Here is a 15295-nt window from a genome sequence, read left to right as displayed (position 1 = left end):
AAGTTACTTTCTATGGGGGATAAAAAACCTCATAGATTTCATCAACAATATATTAATTTTTGTTCTGAAGATGAACAAAGGTCTTATGGGTTTGGAATATTTGAGGGTGAGTAATTAATGACAGAAATTTCATTTCTGGGTGAACTAACCCTTTAAAACAACAGCTAAATATGAGACAGAGCACTGCCAAGGAGCTAATGAAGAAACAGAAGGGAAGTTACTGAAGACCAGAGATCCAGGGAGATTCTTCAAAAGTTGAATGAAAGTCTTCTGAGAAAGGCTATCGCTGATTTCACATCACAAGTCAACTTGTCATGTGTAATAGCATGAATATTTAATGCACAGCAGAAAAGATGAGAAGAAGTCTTATCTGAAATATGGATTTCCTCATTGGGCCTAATAAATATTTGACTTAATAAGCAGCTAGACAGATTAATGATTAGCTGAGTTTAAATAGTTAATAGAGGACAGACATGAGGAGGGAAGTTTCATTATGTGCAGTCGCTGCTGTCATTGTGACGTCAGAGCAAAAGAACATAATGAAACTGCTCATTGTACTGTCGGTGCTGTATTTCCTATGGCAAACCACCATCATGCCAAGTATTTTCAATGCAATGCAATTTATTTCAAATGCAATGCAAACCCAAAGTTACAAATGGAAATATAACCTTCACCAGGCACAGGTTTGAGTAGCAAACTAACATGCACTACATGCATACAGAAATACTTGCACACTTTGCATAAGTTATACAGAAAACACTTTATGTCAAAAACAAAGTGCAAAAATGAATTTTGTAATCACTAAAGCTGTTTGTCACAGTAGGCTTCAGAACAATCATCTAAATCCAATAATATCAGACAGAAGACAGTAAAGAGTGATGACAACAGGAAGCCTGATCAAACTTGCTAGAACAAGTCCTCATCAATTTGACAACTTCCTATAACAGTAACAGGAAATTCATTTATTCACAATGACCTTAAAGACTGCCACCCGCTTCTCTGACAATTACTTCAGTGGAGCCTAGATACATCTGTAATTTTGCTCATGGTTTAATGAAAGCCTGTTTCCAGGAACATGCAAGCTCTTCTAAATGCAATGCTCATTTATAGGCCTGTGTAACGGATGGGTCAGGGAATTGTGTCCCATTCTTTCATTTCTAAGCCTGTCTAAACTGCTTGTACACAATACACTTGTGACAACAGAGTTAGATCAGCTACTATTGAAGTGCTTAGTGGGAATTTAATTCCTTAATTAAAGCCATTGATTTGTAAATACTTGCATTAGGAGTTGCAAAGAAAACTCTGTAACTGCAGACCTAGCAATTTAATGCATCGTAGATCTATTTCTAATGCAAAGTCTGCTCCAAAAGCTAGCATCTCATTCCCTCTCAGGGAACTGGAGTTATTCATACTCAATGTTGCGTCATGATGTTGTACTCATTATACTCACTGGTGCTCCACGGGTGTTCCATGTGATGTCATAGGGCTGCCATCTGCCAATCAATTGGTGTGTTTCCACACATGCTTCAGACACCAGTAACACCTGGGGGGTTCCCATAACATCAACGTCATGACGCAGCATCCCGTTCCCTCTCAGGGAACCAGGTTATATTCATAATTTACTAAATAAGAATTTGTTAAATTCATGTGCCCTCATAAACTTAAAAAATATATATAAATACGGTGCATGAGAATGGACAAAATTAAGTCCCACCTTCCATTTTTTCTCATTTGATACGCAGTTTCACTCAGATATATGGCACAATTGCATTTCCATTTTATGTCGAGTTTAAAACAATACATTATATGTTAAAAAAATTAAACTGCATATGGTGCAGGAAGAAGCAACAATAAATGTACTTCCAACAACTAAAAGCTTAACAACGGTAACCACACAATTCTGGACCTAACTACGATTAAACCCCTAAACCCGTTTCACATAACTTCAAAGTCTTTGCGAGCATTTCCATATGTTTCAAGTCACAAATATTTATATCATCTCTCAAAAGAAGAAAAACAAAATAACAAAATGCAAATTTTGGGCACTTGTGATCCATATACAGCACCTGCTGCAGTACACTTTATTGATGATGCATGCTATACAGGAAATCAGATGAGCAAAGAATATGAATGCAACGTTTTAAATGGTTAAGTGTTTTCTTTATAATGGTTTTCTATCGAAAACGCTTATCGAGAAACTGTGCATTGCATTTATATTCTGGGTTCATCTGCTTGCCTGTACATAGTATGCAGCATCAATAAGTAGTATATTGAATTTGGTCTTTTGATACCACTGTCTTTCAACATTTTTAAATATTACTGGTCAGCAAAGGAGGAAAGCCTTGTTTTCCCCTCCAGGTGGGCATTCCTATAAGGTTGTGAAGTCACATGAAAACTATGAATATTAGCACAGTTCCCTATGGGTCTCACATATTGTAGCTTACTTGTGCGTGTGACATTTTGAGCAATATTACCGACACTAGATGTGAAAATTATGCAACTGGCGGATAGATATCTAGTAGCTGCAGAATTTCTTTAGTCATATATGTGTGTATGAAAGTACAATGGTGCAAAAATTCAAAAACACTGGCCCCTTAAATCACTACTTCAGTCTATGCCCTTGAGATATTACATGCACATATAGTGCACTTGCACAAATACACACGAGTTCAGCAGGTTCACCCGTGTCCCTCTGGCTGAAGCCCACTTTACTTTTTGTATGTCAAGTGATGTGTGACGATGATCCCTGGAGATCAAATACACCAGAGTGTACGAGTGTGTTTATATATGTGTGTATGTGTGTTTTTCCTCAAAATAAGCAGCACGAAGACCAATCCAACCAATCTTACACAATCCTGCACTTTTTCTCACTCATACGCACACATAAGACAAACACACACACAGGCGAGAGAATGAAAATCAGGGTATGAGTTTCTCTGCTGACTCACTCATCTGCTATCAGTCACTCCCACACTGCTTCCACACAGCGAGAATAGCAGAAGAAGAATAAACAAATATTTAGAAATGTTCTGTAGCCAGGACTGCATGAGCAACAGAGAGATAAACTTACTTTGGTTATAACTGTTATTGGCACATTCAGGCTTATTTTTCATTTTTAGTTGATCTTTAAACTCAAAAATGAGAATTCTGTCATCATTTACTCCTCTCATGTCTTTCAATACATAAGCAGTTAGCTACCAATCATAAGCTATGTTTCCACCGCAGGAACTTTCCCCGGGAACTAGGAACTTTGGGATGGTACTCTGTGTGATTCGACTGCAGGAACCCAGGTACATTTCCCCTTCAAAAAGTCCCTGCTCACTAGGTAGTACTTTTTCAAAGTTCCGGAACTTTCGGGCGTGGGACTGGGGCGCTGAACAAGTTCACGCAGCATTTTGATTGGTTGACTCCACACAGCATTTTATTTCAACCCCCATTTTTAAAAGTCTGTTGCGGTGTGTGCAGTAAGAGTTGTTTGCTATTCAAATCAGAGTTTATAAATTATGACCGATCGACCGACAATGAGGTTCAGGCTTTATTAAGCTTATATGTGACCAAAAGTGCTGTCTGGAGGGGATATTTGCAAAATATTTGCATTTTTTTCATGATACTTCAGGTTCTATTAAACAATCAAAATATGACGAGTATGTTATATTGGGAAGAAGAACACTAAAATTGGTTAAGGTATTTAAAGTGACAAAATTATTTGGCAAGAAAAGCAAACTCCAGCATATAATTATATATGGTTTTTATTGTTGCCGTGCCTGGTGAGTGACACCATTTCATATATTCGCCAACACCGATTTTTAGTTGCATTTGGTGCTTGGTGAGTGTTAATTTTAGGCCCTGCGTGTATTTATTTATTTCTTATTTAGAGTGACACAAGGGTGAGTAAATGATGACAGAGTTCTCATTTCTAGCTAATTAAGCTTTGGCATAGTGGCATAATGCAGATAGCAAAAAGCTGTAGAGGCACTGAAATGTTCTGGAGAGTTTAAAAGCAGAAATGTGAAGAGAGTATTTATGTTTAAAAACGTACATGAATTATTCAGCAAAAAAAAATCTGTTTATTATTCGAGCTGTAAAGTTGTGTAAATCATCCTTTTTGATGTAGGAATACTTTTCTGGGTGGATGAACTTCTGGTTATGCATTAACAAAGCAATTTCTATGAGTGCCATTTTCTCCATGCAAACAGTGCTTTGTGGTGATTGCGTCCTTGTGTCTATGCACATATTGTATGAAAATTACTGTGTTTAGCATAGTGGTCATAAGATTGAAATTGATACTACATGACTTTACACAGAGAAGATTAGCATTTCATCTTACCCCAAGGGTCCAATTTTATCTTTTTACTTCAAAATAAAAACTAACTTTTACCATCTAAAAACATTGTGTCCACAATCCCTCATTAACAAATAGGAAAAAAAAGAAAAAAAATCTTTGATATTCAACATAATACAATGTCATAGATCACTATTTTCCAAAGACACAAAATTAAATCAATTAAACTCAAAACTGTCTTGACTGACTAAATCTCACAAATGTTGATATTCAAATGAAATGACAAAATTAAAAACAGTGTAGCCACTCATCAAAAGTGATGAGATGAGATTTTGTGTAATCTCTGGCCTGGAGAAACGAGTTCACACTTGCATATAATTAAATAGAGTAAAGGTTATGCGTATTTTGCGTGTTGTCTGAGGGGAGGGCTTCAAGCTCGGAATTTGGCCCAAACCCAGAGTACTCTCCCCATCCCAGGTTGGGATAAGAATAGTTATAAGTGAGGAGACAGGGTGGTGGAGGGATGCTGGAAAACTGTCATAGAACAGAGGTAAGTCTGCTGTATATATACCTACTGATGCTAATTGAGTTGATTAATTCATATAAGCTCCTCCTGTGTTAATTAGGTTAATTATCTGAATGTGCTCCTCTCGAAATTTTTTAATAAAACCTCATTTAAGGTGGGGGGGGTCATCTTGCCCCGAGGGGCATCTTAAACTTACACCTATACTATACATATATATGATATATGAAAAATGTCAAATTTACTCCATTCTGTTCTAAATAAAAAATATGATATTTTTAAATAAATTAAGATAACTCAATTTGCACTAACATTGTTTTACTTTTTTTTTTAAACCATTTCTCATTGTACACTTCTGTATTGCAAATACTATGGCAATATGCAGTTTTTGTCATGATAGTAAAGCACACTAAATTGAAAACGGGAAAAAATGAAATTTTAATCATTTGAGAAAGACAGCGAGAGTGAGAGAGTAACCTATGCACTGTACTGGATAGCAAAAAGAGCTAGTAAGCAGCTTACAGTAAGATGAGAAGAGACAGAGAGCTGACTGGTGACGGTGTGCACATGTAAGTGACATACAGCGAGTCAGTGTTCACATTCATGCTTTATTTTCATACTATTCACTCTCGCCCACTGCGGACTTTAGGAGCTGTTAGACCGGCTCTCCTGTGGGCGATTACACAAACACACACATGTCTGCTTATCAGAGTCTCAGTAAGCTTCAAGGCACCCTCTACAGGCACATGAATAGATAGAGACTTAAAGTGTATAGGGCCATGAAGAGATTTGTTGTTTTATACACTCAAGCCTGGCGATAGCCCCCATGGTGTATTGATTAGTTACACACCCACACACACACACACACACACACTTCTCCCCCTATCCCATATTCTCCATTTTATTTGTGTAAACGCATGACTGATTTTACTCAAGGCAGTGCAGAACAGTATTTTCAGACTCTAACTCATTTCAGAGTCAGAATGACTAGTGAATCAGGGAGCGCACATCTACCGTGAGTCAAGTCTTTTCACATGACTGTCGAAACTTGGATGAGGAGCTGTATTTGACTCATTCAGGAACAAAACAGAATATCGCATACATGTGATAAAAGACGTTTTGCAAAGTTGGACATGTTCCTGGATCAACATCCTTATTGGTCGTGGTTCAACATTCCTATAGATCGATCTGTCTGTCTGTCTGTCTGTCTATATCTATCTACAGGGCCGGAATTTTAGCGCGGGATTGAGGGTATTGCATACAAATTTAGACACCCCCTCAGATATTATCTTGATAATAAAGTGGGAAATTCCCGCAGACATTTATGCACTATAAAATGTAGGTTAGATGAGTAAATTAATCCAGACAGATTATCACAGCAAATCAAAACATTCTGTGAGGCCGTAATTTCACAGTGTGAGTGATTCAGCGGTACCGTGTCCTCTTTCTCTCGCTCTCTCTCTCTCTCTCTGTCTCAAGATGCGCAAATGGCTTCACATCACCCCATTGCGTCTGCACTGCAAGCGAGCTGCACGCTCTGATACAAGACTTACGCTCGCATTCAGGCCAGTGTTGCATCATCACTAGTTTATCTTTTGCATGTCATTTTTGCATGTCAGTCTTGCCAATTTAAACACTTTTTTAAACAATTTAAACACGATTTTAAACTATGTACTTGCAAGCTCTCTGAGAGATTGTGTTCGATGCAGCCAAAGCGCACACACATAAAGCCACTCAGCTCGCTCGCAAGTGTCAAATTGAGTTCTTTTTTAGGCTTATTGCACTTAAACGGCCCAATGCACAGATAATTAGGTCAAAATACCTGTCTTGGTGAGGATTCAGGTTAACACAGTCGGTTATGTCTTAAGTGAATTAATGTCAACAGTTGAGAAAGAAAACATGTCTCAGTATACTGGGTCCGTGCATTAGCTCTTAAAGTGAAGGCAGCCAAATAAATCTGCTGCTGTCTGTCAATGTTAATCAAACAACAAAACCAGATGCAGATATATTTTATATTTGATTATTCCATTTCTGTGGTAGATCTTACCTGAATAGTACTATGTTAGACCTACCTTAAAAACGTACAGTGCTGTTTATTTAAAGGTGCAGTATGTAATAATTTTGTCTGCTAGAGGTTGCTAGAAGCCTATTCAAAACAAAGCCGTAGCTTGATGACACCAAGTTTGAGAGCGGAATCTTGGGATATGTGTTCTCCACCTCAACGGATGGTGCAGAAGATAGGGATTGCACTCGGGAAGAAATCATGTTCATGGATGCGATTATTAATGTTACTGTAGTATGAAGCAGAGCAGGACCAAGTGTTGTGGGAGCTGAACGAGGCCGCTGGAGCGATTGGGCAACACACGCCTCAAGAGCCACTGTCGCCGCCGTCGCTTCCGCTTTTCCGGTCATGAGTATGAGGTAATGCAGTTCTGTTTTATCATATTAAATACATTTAAGTGTGTTGAAAATTAGATGTTATAACGTTACTCTGTGCGTTCGCTCGGTGGCTGCTGTGAGACACTTGTTTGAGACACACTGCAGTAAGCTAGATCGATTTTAGAATATCATATTAAATGCTGGATGGCTTGTGTTGATAAATGGCATGCAATACATTTTAAAACGTATTGTATGATGGAGAAAATTATGTATTACTGTAACTAAAAATGAAGCTGCATCAGATTACAAAATAGTGTTTTTCTCTGAGGCATGGTAAAGCATGGTCCTCGCAAAAAATCAAGAAAATTGATTTAAACAATAAGACTAAACGTGTTGAGCTATATAACAACAATTCGTTTTTTGTCTATAAATATATCAAAACAGTTGTTCCCTTGTCTATTCAAACGTGTAATATATTAAAGCGTCTTTTGGTGTTTCCATGGTATCTACAAAATAAAACCGGAAACCGAGGCAGACCGAGGGTTAACACGGCGACAGGTGACTCCTCACACATCCTGAAGCCTTGGTTAAAATTGCAATTTTCTCATGATTTACAAATAGTTGGAAACATTTGGGATAATGTAAGTACTCAAGAGAACAAAATATATAGCACTGGACTAGTGGTTTTTGGATATTTTACTGCAAAAATATTACATATTGCACCTTTAATGTGTATCTTTATTCTATTGTATTTATTTGTGCTACTGCTTGTAATTTATTTGTTCTTGTTTTATTACTGACTCAAAGTTTGAAATCTATCTATCAATCTGATTAAGTTAGGGTTAAGTTTAGGATTGGTTTTAGGGCTTCAACAACATTCTAATTATTTCCATCTAAATATTTCAGCTATGGCAAAAATACTGTGATTGAAAAGCTCAAGGTTCAAAAGAAAAAGAAAAGAAAATTATCCAAAGCATATAGTGTTGAATCAATCAAAATACTATACTGTATAGCAACGGTACAACAAGCTCCAATATATTGGAAAGTGACCAGCGTATACTCTGCCAAATGATTTTTACAGAAGAAAATATTAAACTTGTCAGGAAAGGTCCAAAAATAACAATGGAGCCCCAAGTTTGACCATGTTCTAGTTCAAATGAGAGAATACTCTCAGGAAGGTGCACTGTACATCTCCTCAGGTGTGAATCACAGCATTATTCATGAAGATTCACACCTCTTTGTATATAGCCTGCCTAAACAAAAAAGTGTCTTAGAAATTTAAAATCAATACATTTTACGTTTTATATGCATTTAATTTAATACGTTTTATGCGTCTGAGTAGGCAGAATGATTTTTACATCATTGTGAAGCAAAAACTTAAGGCTAAAATATACAGTTCCCAAAAGTCTTGTGAAAAAAATGTTTAGTATGTGTTTTGAGGCCTTATTTTTTGTTTTTGTTCAAAAAAACACGCATATACGTAATTCTCTAAAAAATACAAACATGTACATACGTGTTGCTCAGATATTATTGTAGCCTAGTTTATGCTGAATACAGTGTAATGAGACTTTTGTCATTAAAGGTGCCATCGAGCGTTTTTTTTACAAGATGTAATATAAGTCTAAGGTGTCCCGTTAATGTGTCTGTGAATTTTCAGCTCAAAATACCCCATAGATTTTTTTTAATTAATTTTTTTAACTGCCTATTTTGGATCATAATTAGAAATGCGCCGATTCAGGCTGCGGCCCCTTTAATTGCTCGCGTTCTCTGCCCCCTCCGGAGCTCTCGACTCTATCATTGCATAAACAAAGTTCACACAGCTAATATAACCCTCAAAATGGATCTTTACAAAGTGTTCGTCATGCATGCTACATGCATACATCGGATTATGTGAGTATTGTATTTATTTGGATGTTTACATTTGATTCTGAATGAGTTTGAGCTAATGCTACACTGTTGGAGAGATTTATAAAGAATGAAGATGTGTTTATGCATTATACAGACTGCAAGTGTTTAATAATGAAAATAACGACGGCTCTTGTCTCCATGAATACAGTAAGAAACGATGGTAACTTTAACAACATTTAACAGAACATTAGCAACATGCTAACGAAACATTTAGAAAGAAAGTTTACAAATATCACTAAAAATATCATGTTATCATGGATCATGTCAGTTATTATTGCTCCATCTGCCATTTTTTGCTATTGTCCTTGCTTGCTTACCTAGTCTGATGATTCAGCTGTACACAGATCCAGACGTTAATACTGGCTGCCCTTGTGTAATGCCTTGAACATGAGCTGGCATATGCAAATATATCATACATATTAATGATCCCGACTGTTACGTAACAGTCGGTGTTATGCTGAGATTTGCCTGTTCTTCGGAGGTCTTTTAAACAAATGAGATTTATATAAGGAGGAGGAAACAATGGAGTATGAGACTCACTGTATGTCATTTCCATGTACTGAACTCTTGTTATTTAACTATGCCAAGGTAAATTCAATTTTTAATTTTAATATGTTTGTGACCAAGCAACTATCAGGGCATGTCAAAACTACTCCAGGACTCCAAATCAACCTCAGACCCCAGAGGGTTAAGCATGGTGATATTGAATAAACATGTACAGTTTTACAGTTTTTCTCAGTCACTTTGGTACATTTCTCAGACCACAACTCAAATTCTCAAAACTACTTCTCCACATCATTTAATCACTTGTGCACATCATAAAAGCTATTTCTCATTCTTCTGAACAAGTTGCAAATGCTTTGGTACATTCATACAATTGATTATGTACCGTTGTCTGCCATTTCCTACATTATCAATTGCTAATATCATGTTGCTCAAAATGTATTATACTGGTTCTCTGTTGAATAGTCTTACCCCTCAGCATCTAGGCATTAGTTCATTGCATAAGTTTTTTTCAATTGCTAACAAGCATCGTTCAATACTGAAAGCTCTTTTTCATATAGTCTGCATGACCAAGATGAATCTTGACAAAACTTTTTTTTATCTCACCTCCAAAACTTCAAAACATAATTTCACTAATGAAGGGGAATGTAAAGCATTAGATCAACCAATGATCAACCAGTTCTCAAAAATAGCCATAGACAGATCACAACACAGAGTTACAATTTCTTATAACGTAAGAACAACAAGGAAACAAACAGCAGTCTATCTATCTAATCACCAGGAATTGATCCAAGAACACATCCTGAAAAAAAATCACTCACGACAGTTTTCATTCGCCCACTTCATCTTTTTAAGTGGCATATTCATAAACGAATGCCACTTATACAACCGATGAGTAAATGGACTTAAAGCTTAAAGTTTATAGAGAGCACTGTACATCAAACTAAGATTACCGAACAACGGTGGCGTGAAATGCTCATAAATCTAAAGCCATCTCATTAATCAGGAAAGCATTTGCAATAAACTCCAAAATACAGGCCGAGCACAGACGTCGTAAACACTCTGGCTGATCACATTAACTGGCTTTATTAATGGGACATTGAGTTTTGATCTGATTGGCCATGCATTCCATTTATTTATGTAAATGATCAGCTCATGAGGGAAATGTGCCGTTCCACAGTTGAATGCTGAGATTATTAATGTATGACGTCCCAGATAACATCACGGAGAGACTTAATGCCCGCTGTGTGTCTTGCGTAGCCAGCAGCGGAAACGGAATTAAACATGAACTAGGATGACAGGGAAACACTGAGCTGATTGGACACGACAGCATGCTTTGATAGTCTAATTCAGAAACATATTCAACTTTAAGCCAGGACAAAAACATGATAAACAAAGGAACAAATGCTGCATGATGGATGCAATACATGCAGTGCACCACACAATCTAAAGGTGAAACCATTTCCGAGGCCGACTAGATAAACTGCTAAGACGATAAGCCAGAGGAAGGCCGTTTAAAGGCACTTAAGAACGCTCTATTCTGTTCACACAGACACATGAATTCTTGTTTTGCCCTTGGCTTGTGGTCATATCACAATTCAAGTCATAGCAGAACAAACAATCGCATTTTATCTGAGATTTCCCCACCTCCTCTGAATTTTTATGTGTGTAAAGTGTCTGTGCAGCCCTGTGCGTCTAATCCAGTGTAAGGTTTACTTATCTCACTTCTATAGATCAATACGTGTCTGAAACAGAAGCAGTTAAAGAATTGCAGCTCTAATCCAGTAGTCTGGCTGATTAAAACAACTCCATCGTAACAGTTAGATGCTTTAACTTTTGGTTGGAGTAATGACTTTGACCCTACATTGCCTTTTTAGCTTATTGAGAGTTCTGTCTGGTACATTTCACCTGTTTTTTTTTCTGACAAATAGAGCTTATCTGCGCCAGCTCTCGCATTTAATACCTGACCTATTTATGATTTTTCGGATATCTTCAAATGAGATAACGCTAATGAAGATTTCTTCCGTATCACAACAGATTTGCTAAACAGATTCTTGAGGACTCTCTTGTTATTTTGCGCTAATTTCAGCTGTGAAATGTTTTTTTCTGGCAAGGCCGAGAGCGTGTGATTAGAATGTTATTAAATGCTTTTATGTCAGTGCTATTGAACTGACTGCCAAAGGAGACAGTGTGTGCCTTTGGCGTCTCAATCTGCCAGCACAGAACACACAGCCCACGGTTTCAAATGAATGCAAGCACTTGGAAAACAGCAGCGGCATCGTGATCTGTGCCTCTGTTTCTTATGATTTCAGGAAAGTTTAATGCAGCAAACAATAATTATTCTTAGAGTAACATTTCCCAAACCTTTACAAGTCTTGGAAGACCACTTTGCAATGCTATTTTAATACTGATTTATAGACTCTTACACTGCTGTCAGTATATTGTTTTTAATAAGGTGCACTGTATTTTTAATATTGAAAACAATGTGAATGATAACTCAGATCATGTTGCTTGCTAAGAAGAGGTATGCCATTACTTTTTTATGTGCCTTTTTAATGATTTTTGCCTGGCGGACAATAAAGGCAAAACAAATCCTTAAACTGGAGGAAGAACATGGGTCAAATGAAACCAAGATATCAGAGACTTAAAGAAATATATAAGGAAAAATCAAATTAAACATTATATGTAATAAAAAAATGCTAAAAGAACAAATAGAAAATATGAAAAAAAAAAATATTAAAAACATTTCCAAAGTAGCAACTGCCTATCAACACAATATTAAGGGAAATAGAGAAAAAATACAATTTTAACAAATAAAAAAAAAAGATAAAATAAATAAAAATATATTAAAATTTTATTTTAAAAATGTCAAAAATAACAACAACCCAGGAATATCTTTAGAACCAAAAAAAGGCAACCATCACTTTTTTAGAAAATCATAGTGGTGAGTTCTGCACAGAAAATGAATAATCTAGTCTAGTGTCATATATTATATTTGTCCTAAATATTAAAATCAAAACCAGCCTTAAAACAAACCTACTAATCACAGATTTTGTTTTACCCCCATAAAAACTAGCAGAATTCATAAAAAGCAGCGGAGCTGGCATCCACTTCCCCTCTTCACAGGAAATGAAAGCTTTCATATCACATGCTAAACTGATAATGAGACTTGGCTAAGTTTTATTAGAAATCAATCACTGTCAACATGGAAATGAATCATTTTTATATGCAGAAAAATATCAGTGTGTGTGTATGTATGTGTCTGTGTGTGCGTTAAGGAATGCTGAACACACTGTTCACCATTTTAAACTCTTGTGCTTTTAAATGGGTCTACGTATAATTAAGTGAACAAATATGTGAACAAGCTGTAATCTATATGAGGCCATTCAAAACATAACAATATTTCAAATTTTACTTTCAAACACTATCAAACTCTCTCTCATTCACTATCAAAGCTTTTACACACACACACAGATTATCAAACTCTCTCATAAACAATACAAAATGTGTTCATACTATCAAACTCTCTCGCTTTTTGGTTCAACTACTGTCAAAGTTTTCCGAAGATTATATAGGACTTACCGTCTGTTGTGACGTTAATGGTCGTGGCCGAATAAAACATTTATAAACCTACAGATTTTTGTTTGTGTCAGGCTATTTCATGCAGCTGTTAAAGTGACATTTATAGAATGATTATGAAATTTAATAAAACAATTTCAGAAAAGGAATGATTTAATCCATTTTTACATTTTAATGGAGCAATATTTTCACTGTCATGCCTATTTTTTTCCTAATAGGGATGCACTCATACACAACAAAACAAAGATTAAACTCTAATTTAACATGCCAGAATTAAAACCTGATTTTAGAACAATGCATAGGCTAGCGCCACTCGGCCAGCACGCCCAGTTCTACGGGAATATCTATCAAATGAAAAGCAAAAGCACCTTGACAGTTGACAGTGTAATAATATCATATTGGCAGAACGTCAAAGGTTTCTATGTGAAACACATTTTTGTACCTTTGAGCAATGTAGCCAATCACAGACATGACCGTTGATCTCTTGATCAAAATAGCATATTACAGGGATAGTTCACCCAAAAATGAAAAATTTATGTTTATCTGCTCACCCCCAGGGCATCCAAGATGGAGGTGACTTTGTTTCTTCAGTAAAACACAAATGATGATTTTTAACTCCAACCGTTGCGGTCTGTCAGTCTTATAATGCTTGTCAATGGGAATTCCATCTATAAGAGTCAAAAAAACACGCACAGACAAGTCCAAATTAAACCCTGCGACTCGTGACGACACATTGATGTCCTAAGACATGAAATGATTGGTTTGTGTGAGAAACCGAACAGTATTTATATAATTTTTTACCTCTAATACACCACTATGTCCAACTGCCATACGCATCTGGTTGGTGAGGTCTGAAAATGCTGGAAGTGATCTCTTGCGTGTATATGTCTATGAGTGTGAGCGATCGCTTCCGGCATCAGTGTGCAAATAAATTTTACTATAGTTTATTGTATATATTTACATACACCAGACATGTAGAGCACATTGCACTTGTGCATAAATCTCTGTAATGTGTTTTTTTAGGTGGGAAACTTTAATATAGACAAGATGTGGGCTACTCAATATTGTTGGAATCCGTTCCGACATGAAGGATCACAAATGACACTGTGACAATAAACACCACTAACTTAAGTGAATGAAAGGCACTAATGAACAATATGCATTCACAAACCTTGACAAACCTTAAATGTGTTTCCATCGTAGTTTATGCGCAAGTCTTCTTATCTGATATAAAATAATGATACAACCTCTTCTGTTAGAACCACCCGTTTTAAGCGGGACTTGAACCCTGGTCCACTGGCATGGGAGTTGGGTGCTCTAACAAGGAGGCTAAAGACCACAGTCTCTAGCATAAGTCATAACACTGAGTTGTTAGAAAAGATATGTCATTATGCGATGACATTAAGAAACTGATGAATCAGGGTTTTTTGTACCAGTTAATTGAAACTAACTTTCCAAAAGAACCAGTTCACAGAAATGAATTGGACTTCCCATCACTAATCACTCAGGAGAGAGAGTTTAATAGCACGTGTGAGAGATTTTAATATAATATAGGACCATAATTGTTTATGTGCATGTGTGAATGAATTTGGTAGTTTGATAATGTGTGTGTGAATGAGTTTAGTAGTGTGTGAGAGACAGTATAATAGTGTATGAGAGAGAATTTGATAGTGTGTATGAAAGTAAAGTTTGAAATATGTCATGAATGGCCTCTCATAGTAATCCATCATCCATTTAGGATTTCACCCACTTTTGAGGGTCAGTTTACTATTATAAACCCATTACGACTCCGTGTGTGCGTCTGTGTGCATTTGATGCGGCCATGCAGAGTGTAAGTGGAACATCGAAGAGACATCTCATGAGAAACAATACTGCTTTCTCATATGTGAACCTCCGCAGGGCACTGCAAGAGTCCAGCACTCTGAATTTGGGAGGCAAAGAGAGAAGGAGGGAATCAGCTTTTTTCCTCCACCTCTCTTCCGCCGTGGAGAGCCTCTTTTCATGGGGAGCAGCTTGAGTCCTCACAAAGACATGAGAGGCCAATGTGTCCATCTAGAGGGGCTCAGCCAATCTGCCTGTGCAAGCGTGTATAGATATCTGTGTGTGTGTGTGTGTGTGTG

The 15295-nt window shown here is 36.8% G+C and overlaps 1 protein-coding gene across 6 annotated transcripts in view; it reads right to left on the bottom strand.

The window, feature by feature from the left end:
* elapor2a (endosome-lysosome associated apoptosis and autophagy regulator family member 2a) overlaps positions 1-15295 on the bottom strand; it is a 197039-nt gene that overhangs the window by 59065 nt on the left and 122679 nt on the right. For 4 of the 6 annotated variants that reach the window (XR_010895502.1, XR_010895512.1, XR_010895506.1 and 1 more), the window contains one exon: positions 13727-13843. The exons of 1 other annotated variant lie outside the window; for it this stretch is intronic. The gene's annotated coding sequence lies outside the window, so the exon portion shown is untranslated. Of the gene's footprint in view, positions 1-1450; positions 1544-13726; positions 13844-15295 lie in introns of all 6 variants that reach the window. One more of the 6 variants, XR_010895503.1, reaches the window with a different exon arrangement.

This window comes from Chanodichthys erythropterus, chromosome 7, assembly GCF_024489055.1.
Source record: "Chanodichthys erythropterus isolate Z2021 chromosome 7, ASM2448905v1, whole genome shotgun sequence".
Classification (NCBI taxonomy): Eukaryota; Metazoa; Chordata; class Actinopteri; order Cypriniformes; family Xenocyprididae; genus Chanodichthys; species Chanodichthys erythropterus.
This window is presented reverse-complemented; position numbering and strand designations above follow the sequence as displayed.